We start from the raw sequence: 16,523 nt of genomic DNA, 5'->3' as shown, positions 1-16,523 counted from the left end.
TTTGAGTTTGAGGCCAGCCTGGGAGACTGGTCTATAAAGCAAATTTTAGGTCAGGGCTACAAAGACCCTATCAAAAAACAAAAAATGAGACAGAAAGACAGACAGACAGACAGATGGGGGTAGGGGGAGAAAGAAAGGAAAGAGAAGACGATTATTTTAGGTCAGTAAGACAGCTCATCAGATAAATGTACTTGTTGCCAAGTTTGACAAACTTAGTTCCATCCCTGAACCCCCAAAAGGGAAAGAGCAGACCTGTGCAGGCCATCCTCTGACATCTATGAATGTATGGATGTGCTATATAATAATAATAATAATAATAATAATAATAATAATAATAATAAAAAATATCCTAGCACTTGGGAGGCAGAGGCAGGCAGATTTCTGAGTTTAAGGCCAGCCTGGTCTACAGAGTGAGTTCCAGGACGGCCAGGGCTACACAGAGAAACCCTGTCCGGGAAAAAAACAAACAATAAAAAACAGTAAGAGCCAATGTTGGAGAGGAAAAGGTAGATTGGATTAAAATCCAAGGGGGAAAAAAAAAGCCTTTCTGTGTGGCATAAAAGCTAGCCTTAAAGTTCCAACTATAAACAGTTTTCCTGCATGACCAAAACATAGTATAAACAAAAAGAGGCAAATTTTAAACTCACAAAAATTGTCATTACATTGATGACAAAGACAAAATCATTTCCATACATGGCAAACTCCAGAACTGAGGCAGGTACAGTGGTACATGGGGTACCCAGTCCTTGGGAAACAGATGGCGAGTTTGAGGCCAGCCTAGGCTACATAACAAGACCTTGTCACAAAACAAACAAAACCCCTGGAGATACAGGTAAGTAGACAGTTTATCAAACATAAGACATTCATACCCAGTCACAATACAAGAGACAGAAACCGGAATTACAATCAAACGCTATTGATCAGATACTGTTCTGATGGAAGACCAAAGTCTGGTAAGATTCTATGCTGGTACAAATGTAGAAAATAAGAACCCTCATATGGTGTCAACAAGAATCTAAATTGTCTTCTACAACTCTTAGTTTGGCAGTAGCTTTCAAAACTGTAAATTCCACCTGCCTCTGCTTTCTGAGTGCTGGAATTAAAAGAATGTTCCACTATCTCTAGCTATACATGCTTTTTAGAAAGTCTTCTGTGCATGCCTGCATATATGTATGTGCACCTTGTATATGCCTGGTGTCTTCAGGAGCCAGGGAAGGGATGGGATCCCCTGGATCTGGAAATACAGGTGGCTGGGACCATTGTGGGACCTGAGTCCTCTGGAAGATCAGCCAGTGAGTGCTCTTAATTACCAAGACATCTCTCCAGCTCAACATGCCTTTGCCACAGCTATCAAAGACAGTCACTGGGAAAGCAAGTGGAAATCACACAAAGCACACCAGGGTCGCCATAAAAGATGCCAAGTATATTTCAAGTTTGCAAGTGCATTTGCTGTCCTTAAAAGGACAGAACAGTTATCAGTGGTTCCTTCCAGAAAGGAGGCTGGGTGACTGAGGAATGGGTGAGACAGGCTCTTCTCCCCACCGCTCTAACGTGGAAACTCTGAAACTCTGTGCTGTGTGTACACATCACCCATTCTAACATAACGCAGCTTAGATGTATGGTTGGTGCACTTGTTCCTATCACTGGTTCCACCAACATGCACAGTCTGCAGCCTCAGCTCTAACTCTCCTGCCCCACACAGTTTCCTACCTCTGTAGCAAGGGACACAGGCCTCCTGGAATTAGACTCGCTCCTTTTTTTTTTTCTTTCCGAGACAGGGTTTCTTTGTGTAGCCCTGGCTGTCCTGGAACTCACTCTGTAGACCAGGATGGCCTCAAACTCAGAAATCCACCTGTAACTTCAACCTCTCCAGAGCCTTCTTCATGCCTCTAACTTGAGATCTGTTCTGTTTAATGTTGTCAACATGACAACATGACAACGTGAGGTGCCACTGTGCCTGGCACATTCCAGGAACTCACCAAATGCTGGCCGGCTCAATGAATGAAAAGGCAGGTTCCCAAGGAAGCTACAAGACCAAGGGCTCCCAACCAATCAAACTCTGTGACAAGCAACAGACAGACCAGGAACAGGCTTTGTAACTAACCTTCAATAGATACAGCAAGGCTGAACCAACGCCAAGATGGCTGCCAGAGTCTGGCTTTACTACAAACAGCTGTGTGGCTTTGGAGGTAAATCTCCGGACTCTGGCCTCACATTTTTCAATCTGTACAACAGGTGAAGGTGGAAATTGGATGACAGAAGAAAGCTGGGGGCAGAGCCTGACTCATTCAACTAAGCCCTTGTTTTCCCCCCTCACCCGGGCTCAGGCAGCCCACAGGTCAATGCAGAGTTTAAAAACCAGTCAATTACATTTCATATGTTCTGGTTTGACACTCAATGAAGGTTTCCCCACCAATGGATGTTCTTCCGGTGTCAAATAAAAGGAAGCAGAATGGGACCGTTGTGAATGCATGAGATATCTTTCTAAGGGGTCAAGAGGGGAAAGTTCATCATGCAACCAGGCAGAGCCAGTCAACCTTATTATCTTTTTCCATTTATTTAGGGTTTTTTTTAACATTTATTTGTCTGTCCCTGGAAATGTGCATGCAACAAGAGGACAACTTGTTCCAGGACAGCCAGGGAATTCAGACAGATCTGAATTCTTGAGACAGGATATCCTGATGCTTCGTTTTGTTTTGTTTTTGTCAACTTGACACAAACTAAGCATATCTAAGAAGTTGGCTTGAGGAAATGGCTTCCCCATATTGTCTGTAGACAAGTCTGTAGGACATCTTATTAATGATTGTGTGGGGGAGGGCCCACATCACTCTGGGTGGTACCATCCAGGGCAGGTGGTCCTGGGTGAAGAAGAAAGCACGCAGAGTAATAAGCCAGTCTGCAGCGCGCCTCTGTGGCTTCTGCTTCAGCTTCTGCCCTAGCTTCCTTTACACTGGACTGTGCTGTGGAGTTGTAAACTGAAATAAAACCTTCCTTCCGGGGCTGGAGAGATGGCTCAGAGGTTAAGAGCACTGACTGCTCTTCCAAAGGTCCTGAGTTCAAATCCCAGCAACCACATGGTGTGTCTGAAGACAGCTACAGTGTACTTGCATATAATAAAGAAATCTTTAAAAAACAAACAAACAAACAAACAAACAAACAAAAAACCTTCCTCCCCGAGCTGCTTCTGGTCATGGTGTTTTATCACAGCAATAAAAAAGTAACTAAGAAATAGGACTCCATTATGTAGGTCAGACTAGCCTCAAACTCATGATCCTTTTGCCTCAGCTGGCAGACAGGATTACAGGTAACACACCACCATGTTTGGTTTATTAAGTCTTCAGGAGGAAGGAAAACCACAATACTCTGAGGTGGAAAATGTTCCACTGTCCACAAGGCCAGACACTGACCAGCGGTCCTGTCCTGTGGACAGTTGCTCAGAAACCTGCCATATCTGGCTGTAAGGATCTCAGGGACAGTCAGGGGTAAGTCAGAATGGGCAGAGGCCCATACCTGCAATTTTAGCTCTTGGGAGGCTGAGGAACAAGGGTCAGGAGTTCCAGGTTAGCCTAGATTCCCTAGTGAGACCCTGTCTCAGAAAAAAAGAAAAGCAAGGGGAAAGGTTAAGAAAGAAAGGTAATGAAAAAGAGCTTTCTTCAGCCAAGAAGAAAGCTCAGCAGGTAAAGTGCTTGCCAAACAATCCTGAAGACCTGAGTTCTCCAGAACTCAGGTAAGAAAGCTGGTGCTACACTTGTGACCACCAGGTGGATCCTCGGGGCTTACTAACCAGCCAAACTAGACTAATTCAGTGAGGCCTGTGAGAAGCTATCTAAGATCCTGATGGCTAACCCCTGAGGAACAAGCCCTCCCAGTTGACCTCTGGCCTCTGCAAGCATGTGACTATCCACACACTCCTCCGGCACACGTGGAAACACACAGCGGGGAGGCTGTCTACTACTCTGTCACCTAAGACAGAAGAGCTGCACTCTGGTCATCAAGCGTGCTCAGCTCTTCCAGCTGTCTCAAGGACAGAGACTGGGGCTTATCTCACCAGTGTCCCCTCAGCACTTATCCCTGCCTAACTGTGCTCCCCCCCCCCAGGCTGAGTAGGATTCCAGGCATTTCTCCCCATCTGATTACTCAGTGTTTCTAGTGGCGTTGGTGACTGAATCCACTGCCGTACCCTCTACTCAGGAGCTACCGACACCCTCCACCAAAGAGTCTTTTAAAAAAAGAAATGGTGAGCTGGGTGGTGGTGGCGGTGGCAGTGGCGGGCGTGTGGCGGCGGCGCCACCTTTAATCCCAGCACTTGGGAGGCAGAGGCAGGCAGGTTTCTGAGTTCGAGGCCAGCCTGGTCTACAAAGTAAGTTCCAGGACAGCCAGGGCTATACAGAGAAACCCTGTCTTGAAAAAACCAAATCCAAAACAAACAAACAAACAAAGAAATGGTTCCTCATAGGTGAGCCAAAAATTCATTTTAAAAACAGGGAAACAGGTAAGTCCAACTCAAAGACCAAAAGGTGAGTCGTCAGTGGAGAAACCACTTCAGACTGTTTCTCTGAGACAACATGGTTGTCAGACTCATTCAAACAGGCTCAAGTCAGCTCAGCAACTATGAGAAAATGTTCCATGTTCTTCAGGCTTGGCATGAAATACAGAACAAAGCCAGTGATTATAGAAGTATGACAAACAGACACACACTGTGGGCCACGCCCCACACGGAGTTTTAAATTTTGTCCCATGGGTTTGGTAAGAGGGTTCAGCTGGTAAAGGTGCTTTCCACCAAGCCGGATGAACTGAGTTGGCTCCCAGGATCCATGTGGTGTAGAGAGAGGAAAAAAACCCTGTAAAGTTGTCCTCTGCCTTCCACACACTATATAACAAAAGTATATCAATTAAAAATTCCATCTTCATAATATCTGTGAAGAAGACTTTAACAATAGCACAGGTTCACATATAAGGAAAACAGAGGCCAAGAGAGGTTAAGGCATTTGTTTGGAGTCACACAGCTGGAAAACAGTAGAGTCAACACCCTCTAACACTATCTTAGGAGGAGGTCACATGTCCACTCAGCCCAGGGAGGCAAATACTCTTCTCTGATGAAGCCTTGGCAGAACTGGATACAGGTCAAGCTAAAGGGTACAGGATATAGGCTGCTACATATCCCAGCAGAACTCCTCAGGTGTTGAATAGCAGGTAACTTTAGGCCCCATCTACTACTCAAACAGCAGGAACATCAGGTTTGGTAACATGGTTAGTAAAAGCCTGTCTGCATAAGCTTGCCAAGCCATGAGTCTCTTGGGATTTGGATGAGAGCTGATTAATCAAAGCCATCTCTTGAGGCTCATAGTAATTAAAAGCTTAAAAATGAAAAGGACCCAAAGGTAGGAAAGTACCACATGCAAGCAAAAGTTCTTCATCAGCAGTGAGCCTCAAGAGTCTCATTTCAGAATCAGGTGTCAGTTTCCCTTAGTCTACCAATAGAGCCACAATCCTCTGAATTAGTAAACCAAACAAAACAACCAACCCCGCCAGGCAGGTGGTGGACACCCCTTTGAGACCAGCACTCAGGAGGCAGAGGCAGGTGGATCTCTGTGAGTTGCAGGACAGTCAGAGCTACATAGCGAGACCCTGTTTTAGAAAATAAAACTAAATAATAATAAAAAATAAAACAAAATAAATTAGTACTTCTTTGGAACAAAACTCATGTTAATTAAACTAAGAAAAAAAAAAAAACAGAGCCCACAGAACCAGGCTTATTATAATCTCTGCGCCCACACACCAAAGGGAACACTTCCTGGAGAATTGTGGCCATCCATTCAGTGGGCACAGTGTGGAGTGTCAACCACTGTAGGCTGGACCATGCCACGTGGGAGTTGTATACAGTAGGCCAAAGACAGAATTTCAGAGGACGGGAGAGTGATCGATCCTGCCCTTCAGACAATTGTGACCAAAGCCCTGGATGCGTGGAGCATGAGTGAAGACTGGGCAGCTATGGAAAGACGGGTGACAGGGAGAGCACTCACTCAACGCATGCAGTGTGACAAGGCAGGGACCTGAGAACAGTGGGGCTGCCAATGCTGCTAGAAGCAGGCTCCAACTCATTTCACTGTCATGGTACCCCACTTAAAACAAGGGCCAGGACACCTACAAGAGAACACCATGTTCAAGCCCAAAGAAGCTCATGTATTAAGGAGTAAGTGACAAGGGCAATTATTGTCCTTAATATATAAAAAACCACTGCTAAGCCAAATATGGTGACACATGTACTTGGGAAGTGGAGCCAAGAGGAATGGAGTTTGAGGCCTGGGCTGGGCTACACAGCAAGACCATATCACAAAACAAAGACTTGGGAGAAGAGATGAGCAAATGAGGTTGGAGAAGGAGGTAAAGGCTCAGGGATGGCCCTGGAGGGCTGAGCAGTGGCCTCTGCCGCAGAGGACACAAACGTCTTGTCAAATATCAAATGGCATCTGCCACTGCCCAGCAATGCCACCTCCTAGACATTTTCTCCCCTTGCATGCCAGGAACTCACACTGCTTTCTCCTCCCACCCTACAGACCATGCCTCCTCCTTTCCTTTGCCTCTTCCTCTCCTTCCACAGGAGAGCTGAGGGGCTCAGGCCCAATCCTCTCCCCTTCTCCATCTTCACAATTTTACCTCTGGAGATCTCATCCACACTCTGACAACTCACACTTGCAACCTCTCACTGCAACTCCCAGTTCAATTAGCCACGCCTCCTAACTGATAATGGCTCCTTTTGAAGGCCTCTGTAACTAGTAAGGGCTCAAACTGCACAAGATCACAACTAACCTCTGGCAGTCTTTCCTCCCCAAAGTGCTACCCTGCAGTTTTCATCATCCGCTTTCTACCAACACCATCCGTGTAACAGGCTCCAGGACTGAAACCTCAGTTTCGTGACTGCAGAGGAAGTTAAATACAACAATATGGCTGATCTTGCATGGGCTCATATCCATAGACCTTCTAGGTCTGTGTGATCTGGCTGGAATGCCACATGTTTAATCTCTCTAGCTGGAACACCTTTAATCCCTTTAATCCCAAACAATGGAGGTACGGTCAGTTCGTAGAAGGAAGCAGCCATGTTTGAAAGTGATGTCTGAGAGAAGAGTGAGAGAAAGATTTAACAGAATGAGTCAGAGGTAGGATACACCCAACCCTCAGGAGTGGAGACACCGGGAGTCAGTGCAGTGAGTTCATGCAGTTCAGGAAGCCAGAGAATTAGGAGCCAGAAGATTGAAACAAATTGCCAGAGCTAGTTTGAGGACAAGCAGAGCAATTCAGTGAGAAGCTAAGAAAAGCAGGATTGAATCAGTCAGATCAGAGAGGAGTTTGAGCCACAACAGCTAAGATGAACAAGGCAGCTAGAGTTCAGAAAGAGCCAGAAAGGGAGAGCTTATTATTCGTCAGTAATCCTCCAAAACAACAATTACACCTGGTGAATAAAAGCTACCTTTACACTTCATCATGTCTGCTCCATACCCCATATCTGGGAACTCAACAACCTAGGTCCTCAAGAACCACTCTTAACCACTGAGCCACCTCTCCAGCCCAGGCTTCTTTTCTAATCTACAAACTGTCTACTTTGCAAGGAAGATTTTTTCTCTGGATAGCTTCATGTCTTGGATCTTATTCCTTTTGAGCCTTGGTTCAGACGCCACCTTCTTTTTGACGCCACTTTCCTTTTTTATAAAAAAACAAGCCCTCTCTATGTAATCCTGGATATTCTGGTGCTTACTATATAGACCAGGCTGGCCTGAAACAGACCCAGCTGTTACCTTCTTCTTACAGCTTCTCTGACCACGTACTTGATTTTGTAGCTCTCCCTCGCTCTCTCACACACATACACTATATATATGTAGATCAGGGGGCATCTAGGAGAAATTAGAAAGCCAGGCAGTGGAGGCAGACGCCTGTAATCCCAGCACTCTGGGAGGCTGAGGCAGGCGGATTTCTGAGTTCGAGGCCAGCCTGGTCTACAGAGTGAGTTCCAGGACAGCCAGGGCTATACAGTGAAACCCTGTCTCGAAAAAACCAAATCCAAACAAAAACAAAAACAAAAAAAACAAAAACAAAAACAAAAAAATTAGGAATTTAGAAATTGGTTCTCACCTTCTACCATGTGAAGTGCCAGCAGGATCAAATCCAGACTGTCAGGCATGGTGGCAAGTGCCTTTATCCATTGAACTATCCTGCCAGCCCTACATTAGTTTTTTTATTATTAATGTTTTTTTAGTCAGGGTTGTAAAATGTAGCTTTGGCTGGCCTAGAACTTGCTAGTAGACTAGGGTGGCCTTGAACTTACAGAGTTCTGCCTCCCAAATACTTGGGAGTTGTGGGATCAAAGGTGTACATCACCACATGCATCTATTTTTAGACAAGGTCTTATTATTTAGTTCATGCTGGCCTGGGACTCACTAGTGGCCCAGGATAGCCTGGGATTCATGATCTTTCTGTCTCAGCCTCCATGTGCTGCGTAACAGGTTTGTACTATTATGCCAGCTGACTGCTTAATCTAAAGCAGTATACTTCTTCAATCCCCAACACTGTCTAACCCTCTTTCCTATTTTTTTCTTTTGAAGTATCACGTATTATAAACAGTACTTATAGTGTCTATTTCTTCTTCCACAATGCAGATTTCATGAGAGCTAGGACTTAGATTAGCTCACTAATGTATTCCTACCTCATACATCAAGCAAACAGGAGCTCAGCACACACTGATAACTAATGCTCAACTCTTAGGGAGATTTCATGTTTTGTAACCCAGTCTTAAACTAGTGTTGACTATTGTGAAATGGGAAATGCCAGACCACCAAGCTCATTTCACAACCAGTATGTGGAAGGTTAAACAAAATGATCAGAGAGAAGAAATGGTACAGAGGAGAGGACCAGGCGGCATCGTCTCCGACGGGGGAAACGGACTAAGGAGAGCTCAGTGGCAAAGCATTTGACTAGCACGCACAAGCCAGAGGTTCCATTCATCTTCAGGAACGCAAAACATTACTTAAAAATACATATTTGCCAGGCAGTGGTGGTACACGACTTTAATCCCAGCACTTGGGAGACAGAGGCAGGTGGATGTCTGAGTTCAAGGCCAGCCTGGAATACAGAGTAAGTTCCAGGACAGCTGGGGACACACAGAGAAACCCTGCCTCGGATAAAGAAAAAGAAAAAAAAAAAACATACTTATGGTAGTTTGAGTGTAGAGGCTTAGATGTTTGAAGGCTTGGTCCTCAGTTGGTAGAGCTATTTGGGAACTATTAGGAGGTATGGCCCTGTTAGAGGAGGTGTGTCACTAGGGGCAGGCTTTGAGGTTTCAAAAGCCCACATCATTTCCAGTTAGCTCTCTGTCTACCTCCTGCTTGAGGATCAGGTGTGAGCTCAGCTACTGCTCAAGGTCCACGCCTGCCTCTGCCATGCTCCCCACCATGATGGCCTTTGGAACATGTATCCCCAGATTAAATGCTTTCTTTCATAAATCGCCTTGGTCATGCTGTTTCTTCACAATTGTAATAGAAAAGTAACTAAGACAATAATAAACTGGAGGAGAGACATGTTCAGGCCCCTTTCTTCAGTGAGGCAGGCTATAACCTGCTCCTGCAGGCTCAGAGTGAACATATCCTAAGAGGTGGGGCACTGTGCCACGGGCTGCAAAGAAAGCGCCACCCAGTCCTCCAGAATCTCAGACCATCAGGTCCTCAGTGTCGCTGTACCTGCTGATCCTACCAGGATTATCCTCTCCTGCCCTGGGTATGGCTGCTCCAATTTATCCTTCAAATCTCAGATTAGATGACATCACTTTAAAGACACATTCCCTGCATCTACTACTTAAGAAGGTATTTATAATGCTGCTCTCCAGTACATGTGCACACATTTGCCAAGCACCTACCATGACCTGGAAGCCATTTTTGTGCACTGAAGGAAAGAAAAATCTTTGCAGACAAGCAAGATTAAGATTAAAACAAAAACAAAACAACAAAAGACAGAGCTGGAGGGGGTGGATGGAGGGAGGGAGAGTGAGAGAGTGAGAGAGAGAGAGAGAGAGAGAGAGAGAGAGAATTTAGCTAGTGGCCACCGAAGGCCGCCTTGAGGGGAAGAGTGTTTGGAGAACAGGAGCCAGACCAAAGGAACGGGTGGGGGCAAGGTATGGGGCTCAGCAACAAACAGAGCAGAAGCTCGCAAGTATGAGGTCCCAGGTACCATGCCACCAGCAGAGCACAAGTGGGAGCGCGCGCGCCTGGTGCGTCTGAGGAGAGTGCATGGATGGGCATTGAGGACACTCTGAATGGGACTGAGCACTGAGTGTCAGAAGAGCAGCTTGCCCCACTGAAAGTGTGGGCTTTACCCTGACGTAGTGGAATCCTGACACAGGTATGCACGAGCCTCTGAAGATGCTAGGTGTCCATTTGAGCAGGTTCTGGCTGCTCTGTCTTCTGTTTTCCTCACACCTTATTAGTTCTGCATTATGGCATCTGTTTTCTCTTTCTGCTCTGTCTCTCCCCAAGAGAAAGCAACACTATGGCAGAAACTAGCTCTGGCATGTTTAACTACCAGTGCCAGACTCTAGTGGGTCTCAATAAACACTGAATGAATGGATGAATGGATGGATGAATGGTAAATTTAGGAAGTCTCTGTTGTCAGAATCATAACACCAAGCACTCCAACTGTTCTACATAAAGAATGAAAATGGAAGCAGAACCAGCAGCTAGTGACACAAAAACTGTCTTTCTACCTCAAACACTAAAAAGCCACCAGGGTGTGGTTAAAAGTATAAGCTGCCCAAGTCTACTCCTGTGTATAGCATAGCTGGGGAAATACTTAAAACAAACACCAAAGCACTGGCTGTAAAGCTTTGAGGAAAGGGTCAGGGAGAGGCTCAGTGGGTAACTATTTATCTGATAGCCTGGTTTGAGCCTGAGTGGGACCCTGATGGTGGCAGAAGAGAACACTCTTCCAAAAGTTGTGTTCTGATTCTCACTGGCCATGGCAACAGTGTCACTGAACCCACACAAAATAAATGTAATTAAAGGTTTTAAAGGGGTCTTGGAGAGACGGTTCCATGGATTAAAGGCATTTGCTGCTCTTGCAGAGGACCCGGGTTCAGTTCCCAATATCTACATAGCAGCTCACAACTGTTTGTAACTCTAGTCCCAGGGGTCCTGTTGGTCTACTCTGGTCTCCAAGAGCTGAGACCAAACTCACACATGCTGCACATACATATATGCAGGTAGCCATACACACAACTTTTTTTTGTTTGTTTTTTTTTGTTTTTTTGAATTTGGTTTTTTCGAGACAGGGTTTCTCTGTATAGCCCTGGGTGTCCTGGAACTCACTTGGTAGACCAGGCTGGCCTCGAACTCAGAAATCCGTCTGCCTCTGCCTCCCAGAGTGCTGGGATTACAGGCGTGCGCCACCACTGCCCGGCCCACACAACTTTTTTTAAAAAAGCTTTTGAGGATTGGGAATATAGGTAAGGGGTGGTCTATTTTCCTGGTGTTTATCCCCCAGTACTAAAAAATAAAACAAAACAGAGCTGGTGACAGAGCCCCGTGGGCAGAGGCATTTGTTGCTAAGCCTGACAATCTGGGTGTGATCCCTGCTCCCACGGCAAGAGAGCCAGGTCCTGGGAGTTGTCATTTGTCATGCACAGGTACCCAGTGGCACACACATACAGAATGTAAAACAAGAGATTTTGAAGTATAATTCCCCCAATTTTATCATTCTCTATGAATTTTGTCATCTTAGGGTGCACTAAAAGGACCAGATGGAACCTGGGGGGACCAGTGACTATGGTATCCTAGCTAATGGACTCTGGAACTTCTGTAGTCAACCAGCTATCCTAACCCTTAAATAGAAGGGTCCTCCCGTCTTTAGACACCATCCTATTAGAGATCCAGCCTAAGGTTGAAGACACAAGGAAGCTTCAAATCCGGAACCACAGCCAAGCCTCTAGCCCCACTAGCTAACAGGATCCATCCCAGAATTAGAGGTTTCCAAAGTTAAAACTGGTCAACACGTGTGCAATCCAAACATCAGCCAACTCTACTGAAGGTTTACCATTTCCCTGCTTCCCAGAACTCTGCTCAGGCATGCTGCTGACGGGGAGCAGCCATGGATGCTTGAAGCACGTAAGTCCCTCTAACAGTCATGCTTTCCCGTTCCACCGGGATGGTATGAGGATGCCACGGAACATTCATTCATTTCATCTTTCCCCGGACACTTATCAGACATCACCACGTACCTCACTAGATGCTGGACACACACAGTTCAGGCAAGTGCTTGCAAAGGACTAAGAGATCTTTACTAAGACGGCAGGCAAGGAAGCAGGCGATTACATTCACTGTGATCACTGCCACAGGACACCAGCTCCAGCCTCTGCACCATGGGGATGGAGCAATGCGAGCACCAGGAGCAGGCAGCCCAGCACCAGAAGGAGCCCGCACGAGCAGCCCGCGGGTGTGGGCTGTGCGCGGACACAAGAGCGCAGAGCGAAGGCAGGCAGGCAGGCACGGGCACTGCTTGCAGAGGTGGCAGCGTCTGAGTCTGACGGGAAGGTCAGAGTGGAGTGGGAAGCTGAGATGGAGAGTCAGGTAGAAGCAGAGCCTGGAAGGGACTGGATGCTGCGTGAGAAGTTAGCTCCAGCTGAGGGAAAGGAGGAACCACTGACAGAGTTCCAGGAGGACTTTTCCTTTTGTGTTTTTTTGTCCCCCCCCTCCCCGAGGCAGGGTTTCCCTGGACGGCCCTGACTGTCCTGTAACTCTCTTTATAGACTAAGCTGGTAGCGAGCTCACAGATCTGCTTGGCTCTGCCTCCCAAGTGGTGGGATTAAAACAAATTAAAATCATGCGCCACCAAACCTGGCAAAGTAATATATATATTTTTTAATTTCCCCAATTTTCTCCCTAGAGTATTTCTCCCCTCTCTATGTAAATTGATAAACATCAGGGTAAAAAAATCTCTTCTGGTTGTGAGAATCTCAGCAGCATATCTTAGGAAAAAAGACCTGTTGAGAAACAGAAGTGCCTTCAAGGGACAAGCACCCCTCAACCATCTGAAACACATCAAACTAAAAACCCTAAGCAAACCAGCCTGCTTCCTGTCGGCATCACAGGCCTTGGTGCCAGCGTGAGGGTTTGGGGGGAAGTAAGCAGTCACAGCAGAAGATGAAAGTCTAAGCTCAGCCCCAGCTGGACCCACAACAAACTGTTCTCAGCTACTTTTAGGAAGAGAAGTGAGGACAGCGGGAGAGGGCTCCGCCCCTGTGAGGTCTACCTCGCAGGGCAGACCCCAGCAGGCAGCATGCCTTAGGGTCAGTAGTGACCTGTTCTGCAAGGCATCCTCCCCCAGGGCCTGCCTGCAGCGGTGGCTTTGAAGGGTTTTCTCATGACTATTCAGAGACGAGGTCTTCTTGTGTAGCCATGACTGGTGCTTACCATGCACATCACATGGGTCTCCTCCTGCTCAGCTTCATGAGTGCTGGCTGGGGTTACAGGTGTGGACCACCACGTCTCCCCAAAACCCTTATTTTTCTTGGTGCTGGGAATAGAAACCAGCCTTGCAAACACTGGGGAAGTGCTCTACCACTTTATCTGCATATTTTATTAGGATAGAAACCCAGTTGAAGAGAGTTATCCAGGTCATACAACTAGGAGGCTGCTGGCCTGGGGCTAGAGCCAGGAGTTGGCTGGCAGGGAGTCAGAGCGCTCACTGGACCTCTGAGTCCTCCAAGCTACCCAGTGTGAGGCTTCCCGTCAACCCACGCTCATCCAACGATCTCTACAGAAACACCAAAGGTCTGGTTCTCTGGGACTAGCAAAGCCCTCTTGACAGTTTGCCTAAGAGGCAAAGGGACTGGAGGGCCCCATTCAGGACAGAGTGCCAGGGCTCTGTCTATGTTCCTACAAGCTGCTTTATCTTCAATTATCCCTTGGAAGGACAGGGATAAGGTGACACTCTTAAGTTCCTGTGAATTCAATAGAACTAGAAAACATCACAGAGCTCATGACAGACAGACAGACAGACAGACAGAGACAGACAGAAGAGCTGGGTGTGGTGGTTCAGCTCTGTAATCAATCCTAGAACTTGGGAGACTGAGGCAAGAGGTCTGCTATGAATTCAAGACACATGAGATCCTGGCCAGACAGGGCCAGAGTGAAACTGGCTTAAAAAAAAAAAAGTAATTAATGTAACATTTTTACTTACTACTTTTTCAAAAGCACAAGGAAACTTTCACAGGCTCATTATAGTTGATTGCACTCAAGAGGAAGTAGGAAGATAGTAAGTCTCTCTTGTGTTGCTGTCAGAGAAACTAAGATATAAGGAACCAACAACCAAAGGTCTCCAAAGGAAAAGAGCCTCACCCTCCAGCTTCTAAAGTCGCCTTCCCATCTCCCAGGCAGACTACTCGTCCCAGGCACCATGACAGGCCAAAGCCTGGTCCTTTGGACCTGTTCCTCTAGGACGGAAAGATCCCCTAAGGGATCCTGTTGTTCCCCTCCTTACTGCAAAAGGACTCAAGCAAACACAATGAAGGGAATGTCTGCACATCAGTTTCAAGAACAGCCCTTGGGTGTCTTACAGCCAGGAAAATCTTCAGACTCTTGACCTGAAAGTCCAAACACTGACAGCAACAACCTGCAACTGAACAGCCAGCCTCCTCCTAATGGAAGTCAATCAAACGCTCATGAACGTCAGACCAGACCAGAGACAAGAAGGCAGCATCCTGACACCAATCCAAATAAGGCAATGGCAACAATATATCAAATCACTCCTACACCCCAAACCAGGTACCTTTGTCCCCGCGCTTTGATGGTCTCTGGAGACCTGCATAGGAAGCCTGGTTTTGCCTCTTCTACTCGAATGACCTTCCCTGTGTGCTTTAACCTCCCGTGCCTGTGTCTCATGAGTAAAGAAAGTGAAGCAACAGTAGCTACCTGACTGGGGCTGCTGGGAGCTCGGGACACAAAGTGCTTAGTAAGCACAGAGGTTCGAAGTCAGTAAGGGCTGGATAACCAATGGCAAGACAATCTTGTTGTGTTACAACTAGTACAAGTGTCCCTGAGGACCCAAAGGACGAGGGGCGGGCGGCAGAAGGCCATTTCTAGATTTTTGCCCCATTTTGGGGGCGGTGGCCAAGAGATAAGGCCCTGAACGAGGAGGCCTCAGGTTGGCCAAGGAGTGGGAAGGGGGTGCAGAGCGCAGCAGAGGCCTAAGTCCAGGAGTCTCTCCCGCCGTCCTCTCCAAGCAGGACTGCGGACCTGAGATGACGGCTGACGCCGGGCCGCCAAGCCGTCGGGAATGAATGAGCACGCAGCCCTTTCACCTTCGCCCACCCGCGGCTCACGCCCCTCCAGCGTGGCGTCCTCTCCGTGACCTCTGACCTCGCAGACCCCTCACCTCGGACCCCTTCAGGTTTCTTTTTCTATCTTGCCGGGCTGCCTTTTTCCTCACCCACAAATCCAAACGGCTCCGGGTTCCGCGGCTCGGCTCGCTTCAGCAGCAAAATGTCCGCAGCCTCCGCCTCCCTCTCCCCCGGTGCGTCGCAGCAGCCGGCCGCTCCAAGCTCCACGGGCTGTCACCTGCCGAGCGGAAGTGAGAGGCCCGTGCGCGGAACTTCCGGTGGACGCACACCCCGGGGGCGGGGTCAAGGGTGCAACCCGGAGGGAGGGGCTGGGTACCTGTTGGGCGGGGCCTGTGTGGGAAGGGCGGGGCCCTAGCGGGGCCGGCCTTCGTGAGAATTGAGGATCTGGGCGAGCCAAGCGCCTGAGGCGGTCTGGGGAGTCCTAGCTCGGAATCCCTCGCCAGGAATCGAAAGGTTCTTGGAAGACTTTAAAGTCCATCTCTTTCCCAGTTACAGATGGGGAGACTGAGGCCAACATCGCTGGCTTAGTAAAGGGGAAAGTCAAAATCGGAGCTGTAAATCTGATCAGCGGCTGGATTATGCCTGTCTGCTAGGCTAAAGCTAGACTTTTTCTGCTGTCCTTGGAAAATTCATTGTTCTAGGAGGAAAATATAAGCAACATCCAAGACTTTTCATCCAAGGGGTACTTCACCGTGAGCTGAGGTCAGAACCTCAACTCATATAGCCATGCATTCCTGACTTTGGTCCTATTCATTTCCCCCTTTTCTTTCTTTCTTTCTTTCTTTCTTTCTTTCTTTCTTTCTTTCTTTCTTTCTTTCTTTCTTTCTTTCTTTCTCTCTTTTTTCCTCAAGATATGGTTTCTCTGTATAGCCCTGGCTGTCCTGGAACTCACTCTGTAGACCAGGCTGGCCTCCAACTCAGAAATCTGCCTGCCTCTGCCTCCCAAGTGGTGGGATTAAGGCATGTGCCACCACTGCCAATAGATAACTTGTGTTCATCTCCTTTAAAACATTATAAAATCTTTATTTTAGCATTTTTATTAAACCAATCATATCTACATTGCAGAGAAAAAGAAATATATTAATGGCTGGAGAGATGGCTCAGCAGTTAAGGGCACTGATGCTCTGCCAGAGGTCCTGAGTTCAAT

At 47.3% G+C, this 16,523-nt stretch overlaps 1 protein-coding gene across 2 annotated transcripts in view; it reads right to left on the bottom strand.

Moving 5' to 3' along the window:
• The window catches only part of Ap1b1 (adaptor related protein complex 1 subunit beta 1), a 55,824-nt gene extending 40,206 nt beyond the window's left edge, over positions 1-15,618 (bottom strand). The window contains exon 1 of one of the 2 annotated variants that reach the window (XM_052199354.1): positions 15,412-15,618. The gene's annotated coding sequence lies outside the window, so the exon portion shown is untranslated. The remainder of the gene's footprint in view (positions 1-15,411) is intronic. The other variant, XM_052199353.1, reaches the window with a different exon arrangement.
• Between the last annotated feature and the right edge of the window lie 905 nt (positions 15,619-16,523).

The sequence above is a fragment of the Apodemus sylvaticus genome, chromosome 11, assembly GCF_947179515.1.
Source record: "Apodemus sylvaticus chromosome 11, mApoSyl1.1, whole genome shotgun sequence".
NCBI lineage: Eukaryota > Metazoa > Chordata > Mammalia > Rodentia > Muridae > Apodemus > Apodemus sylvaticus.
The sequence above is the reverse complement of the archived record's forward strand: the minus strand, read 5'-3'. Positions and strand labels throughout refer to the sequence as shown.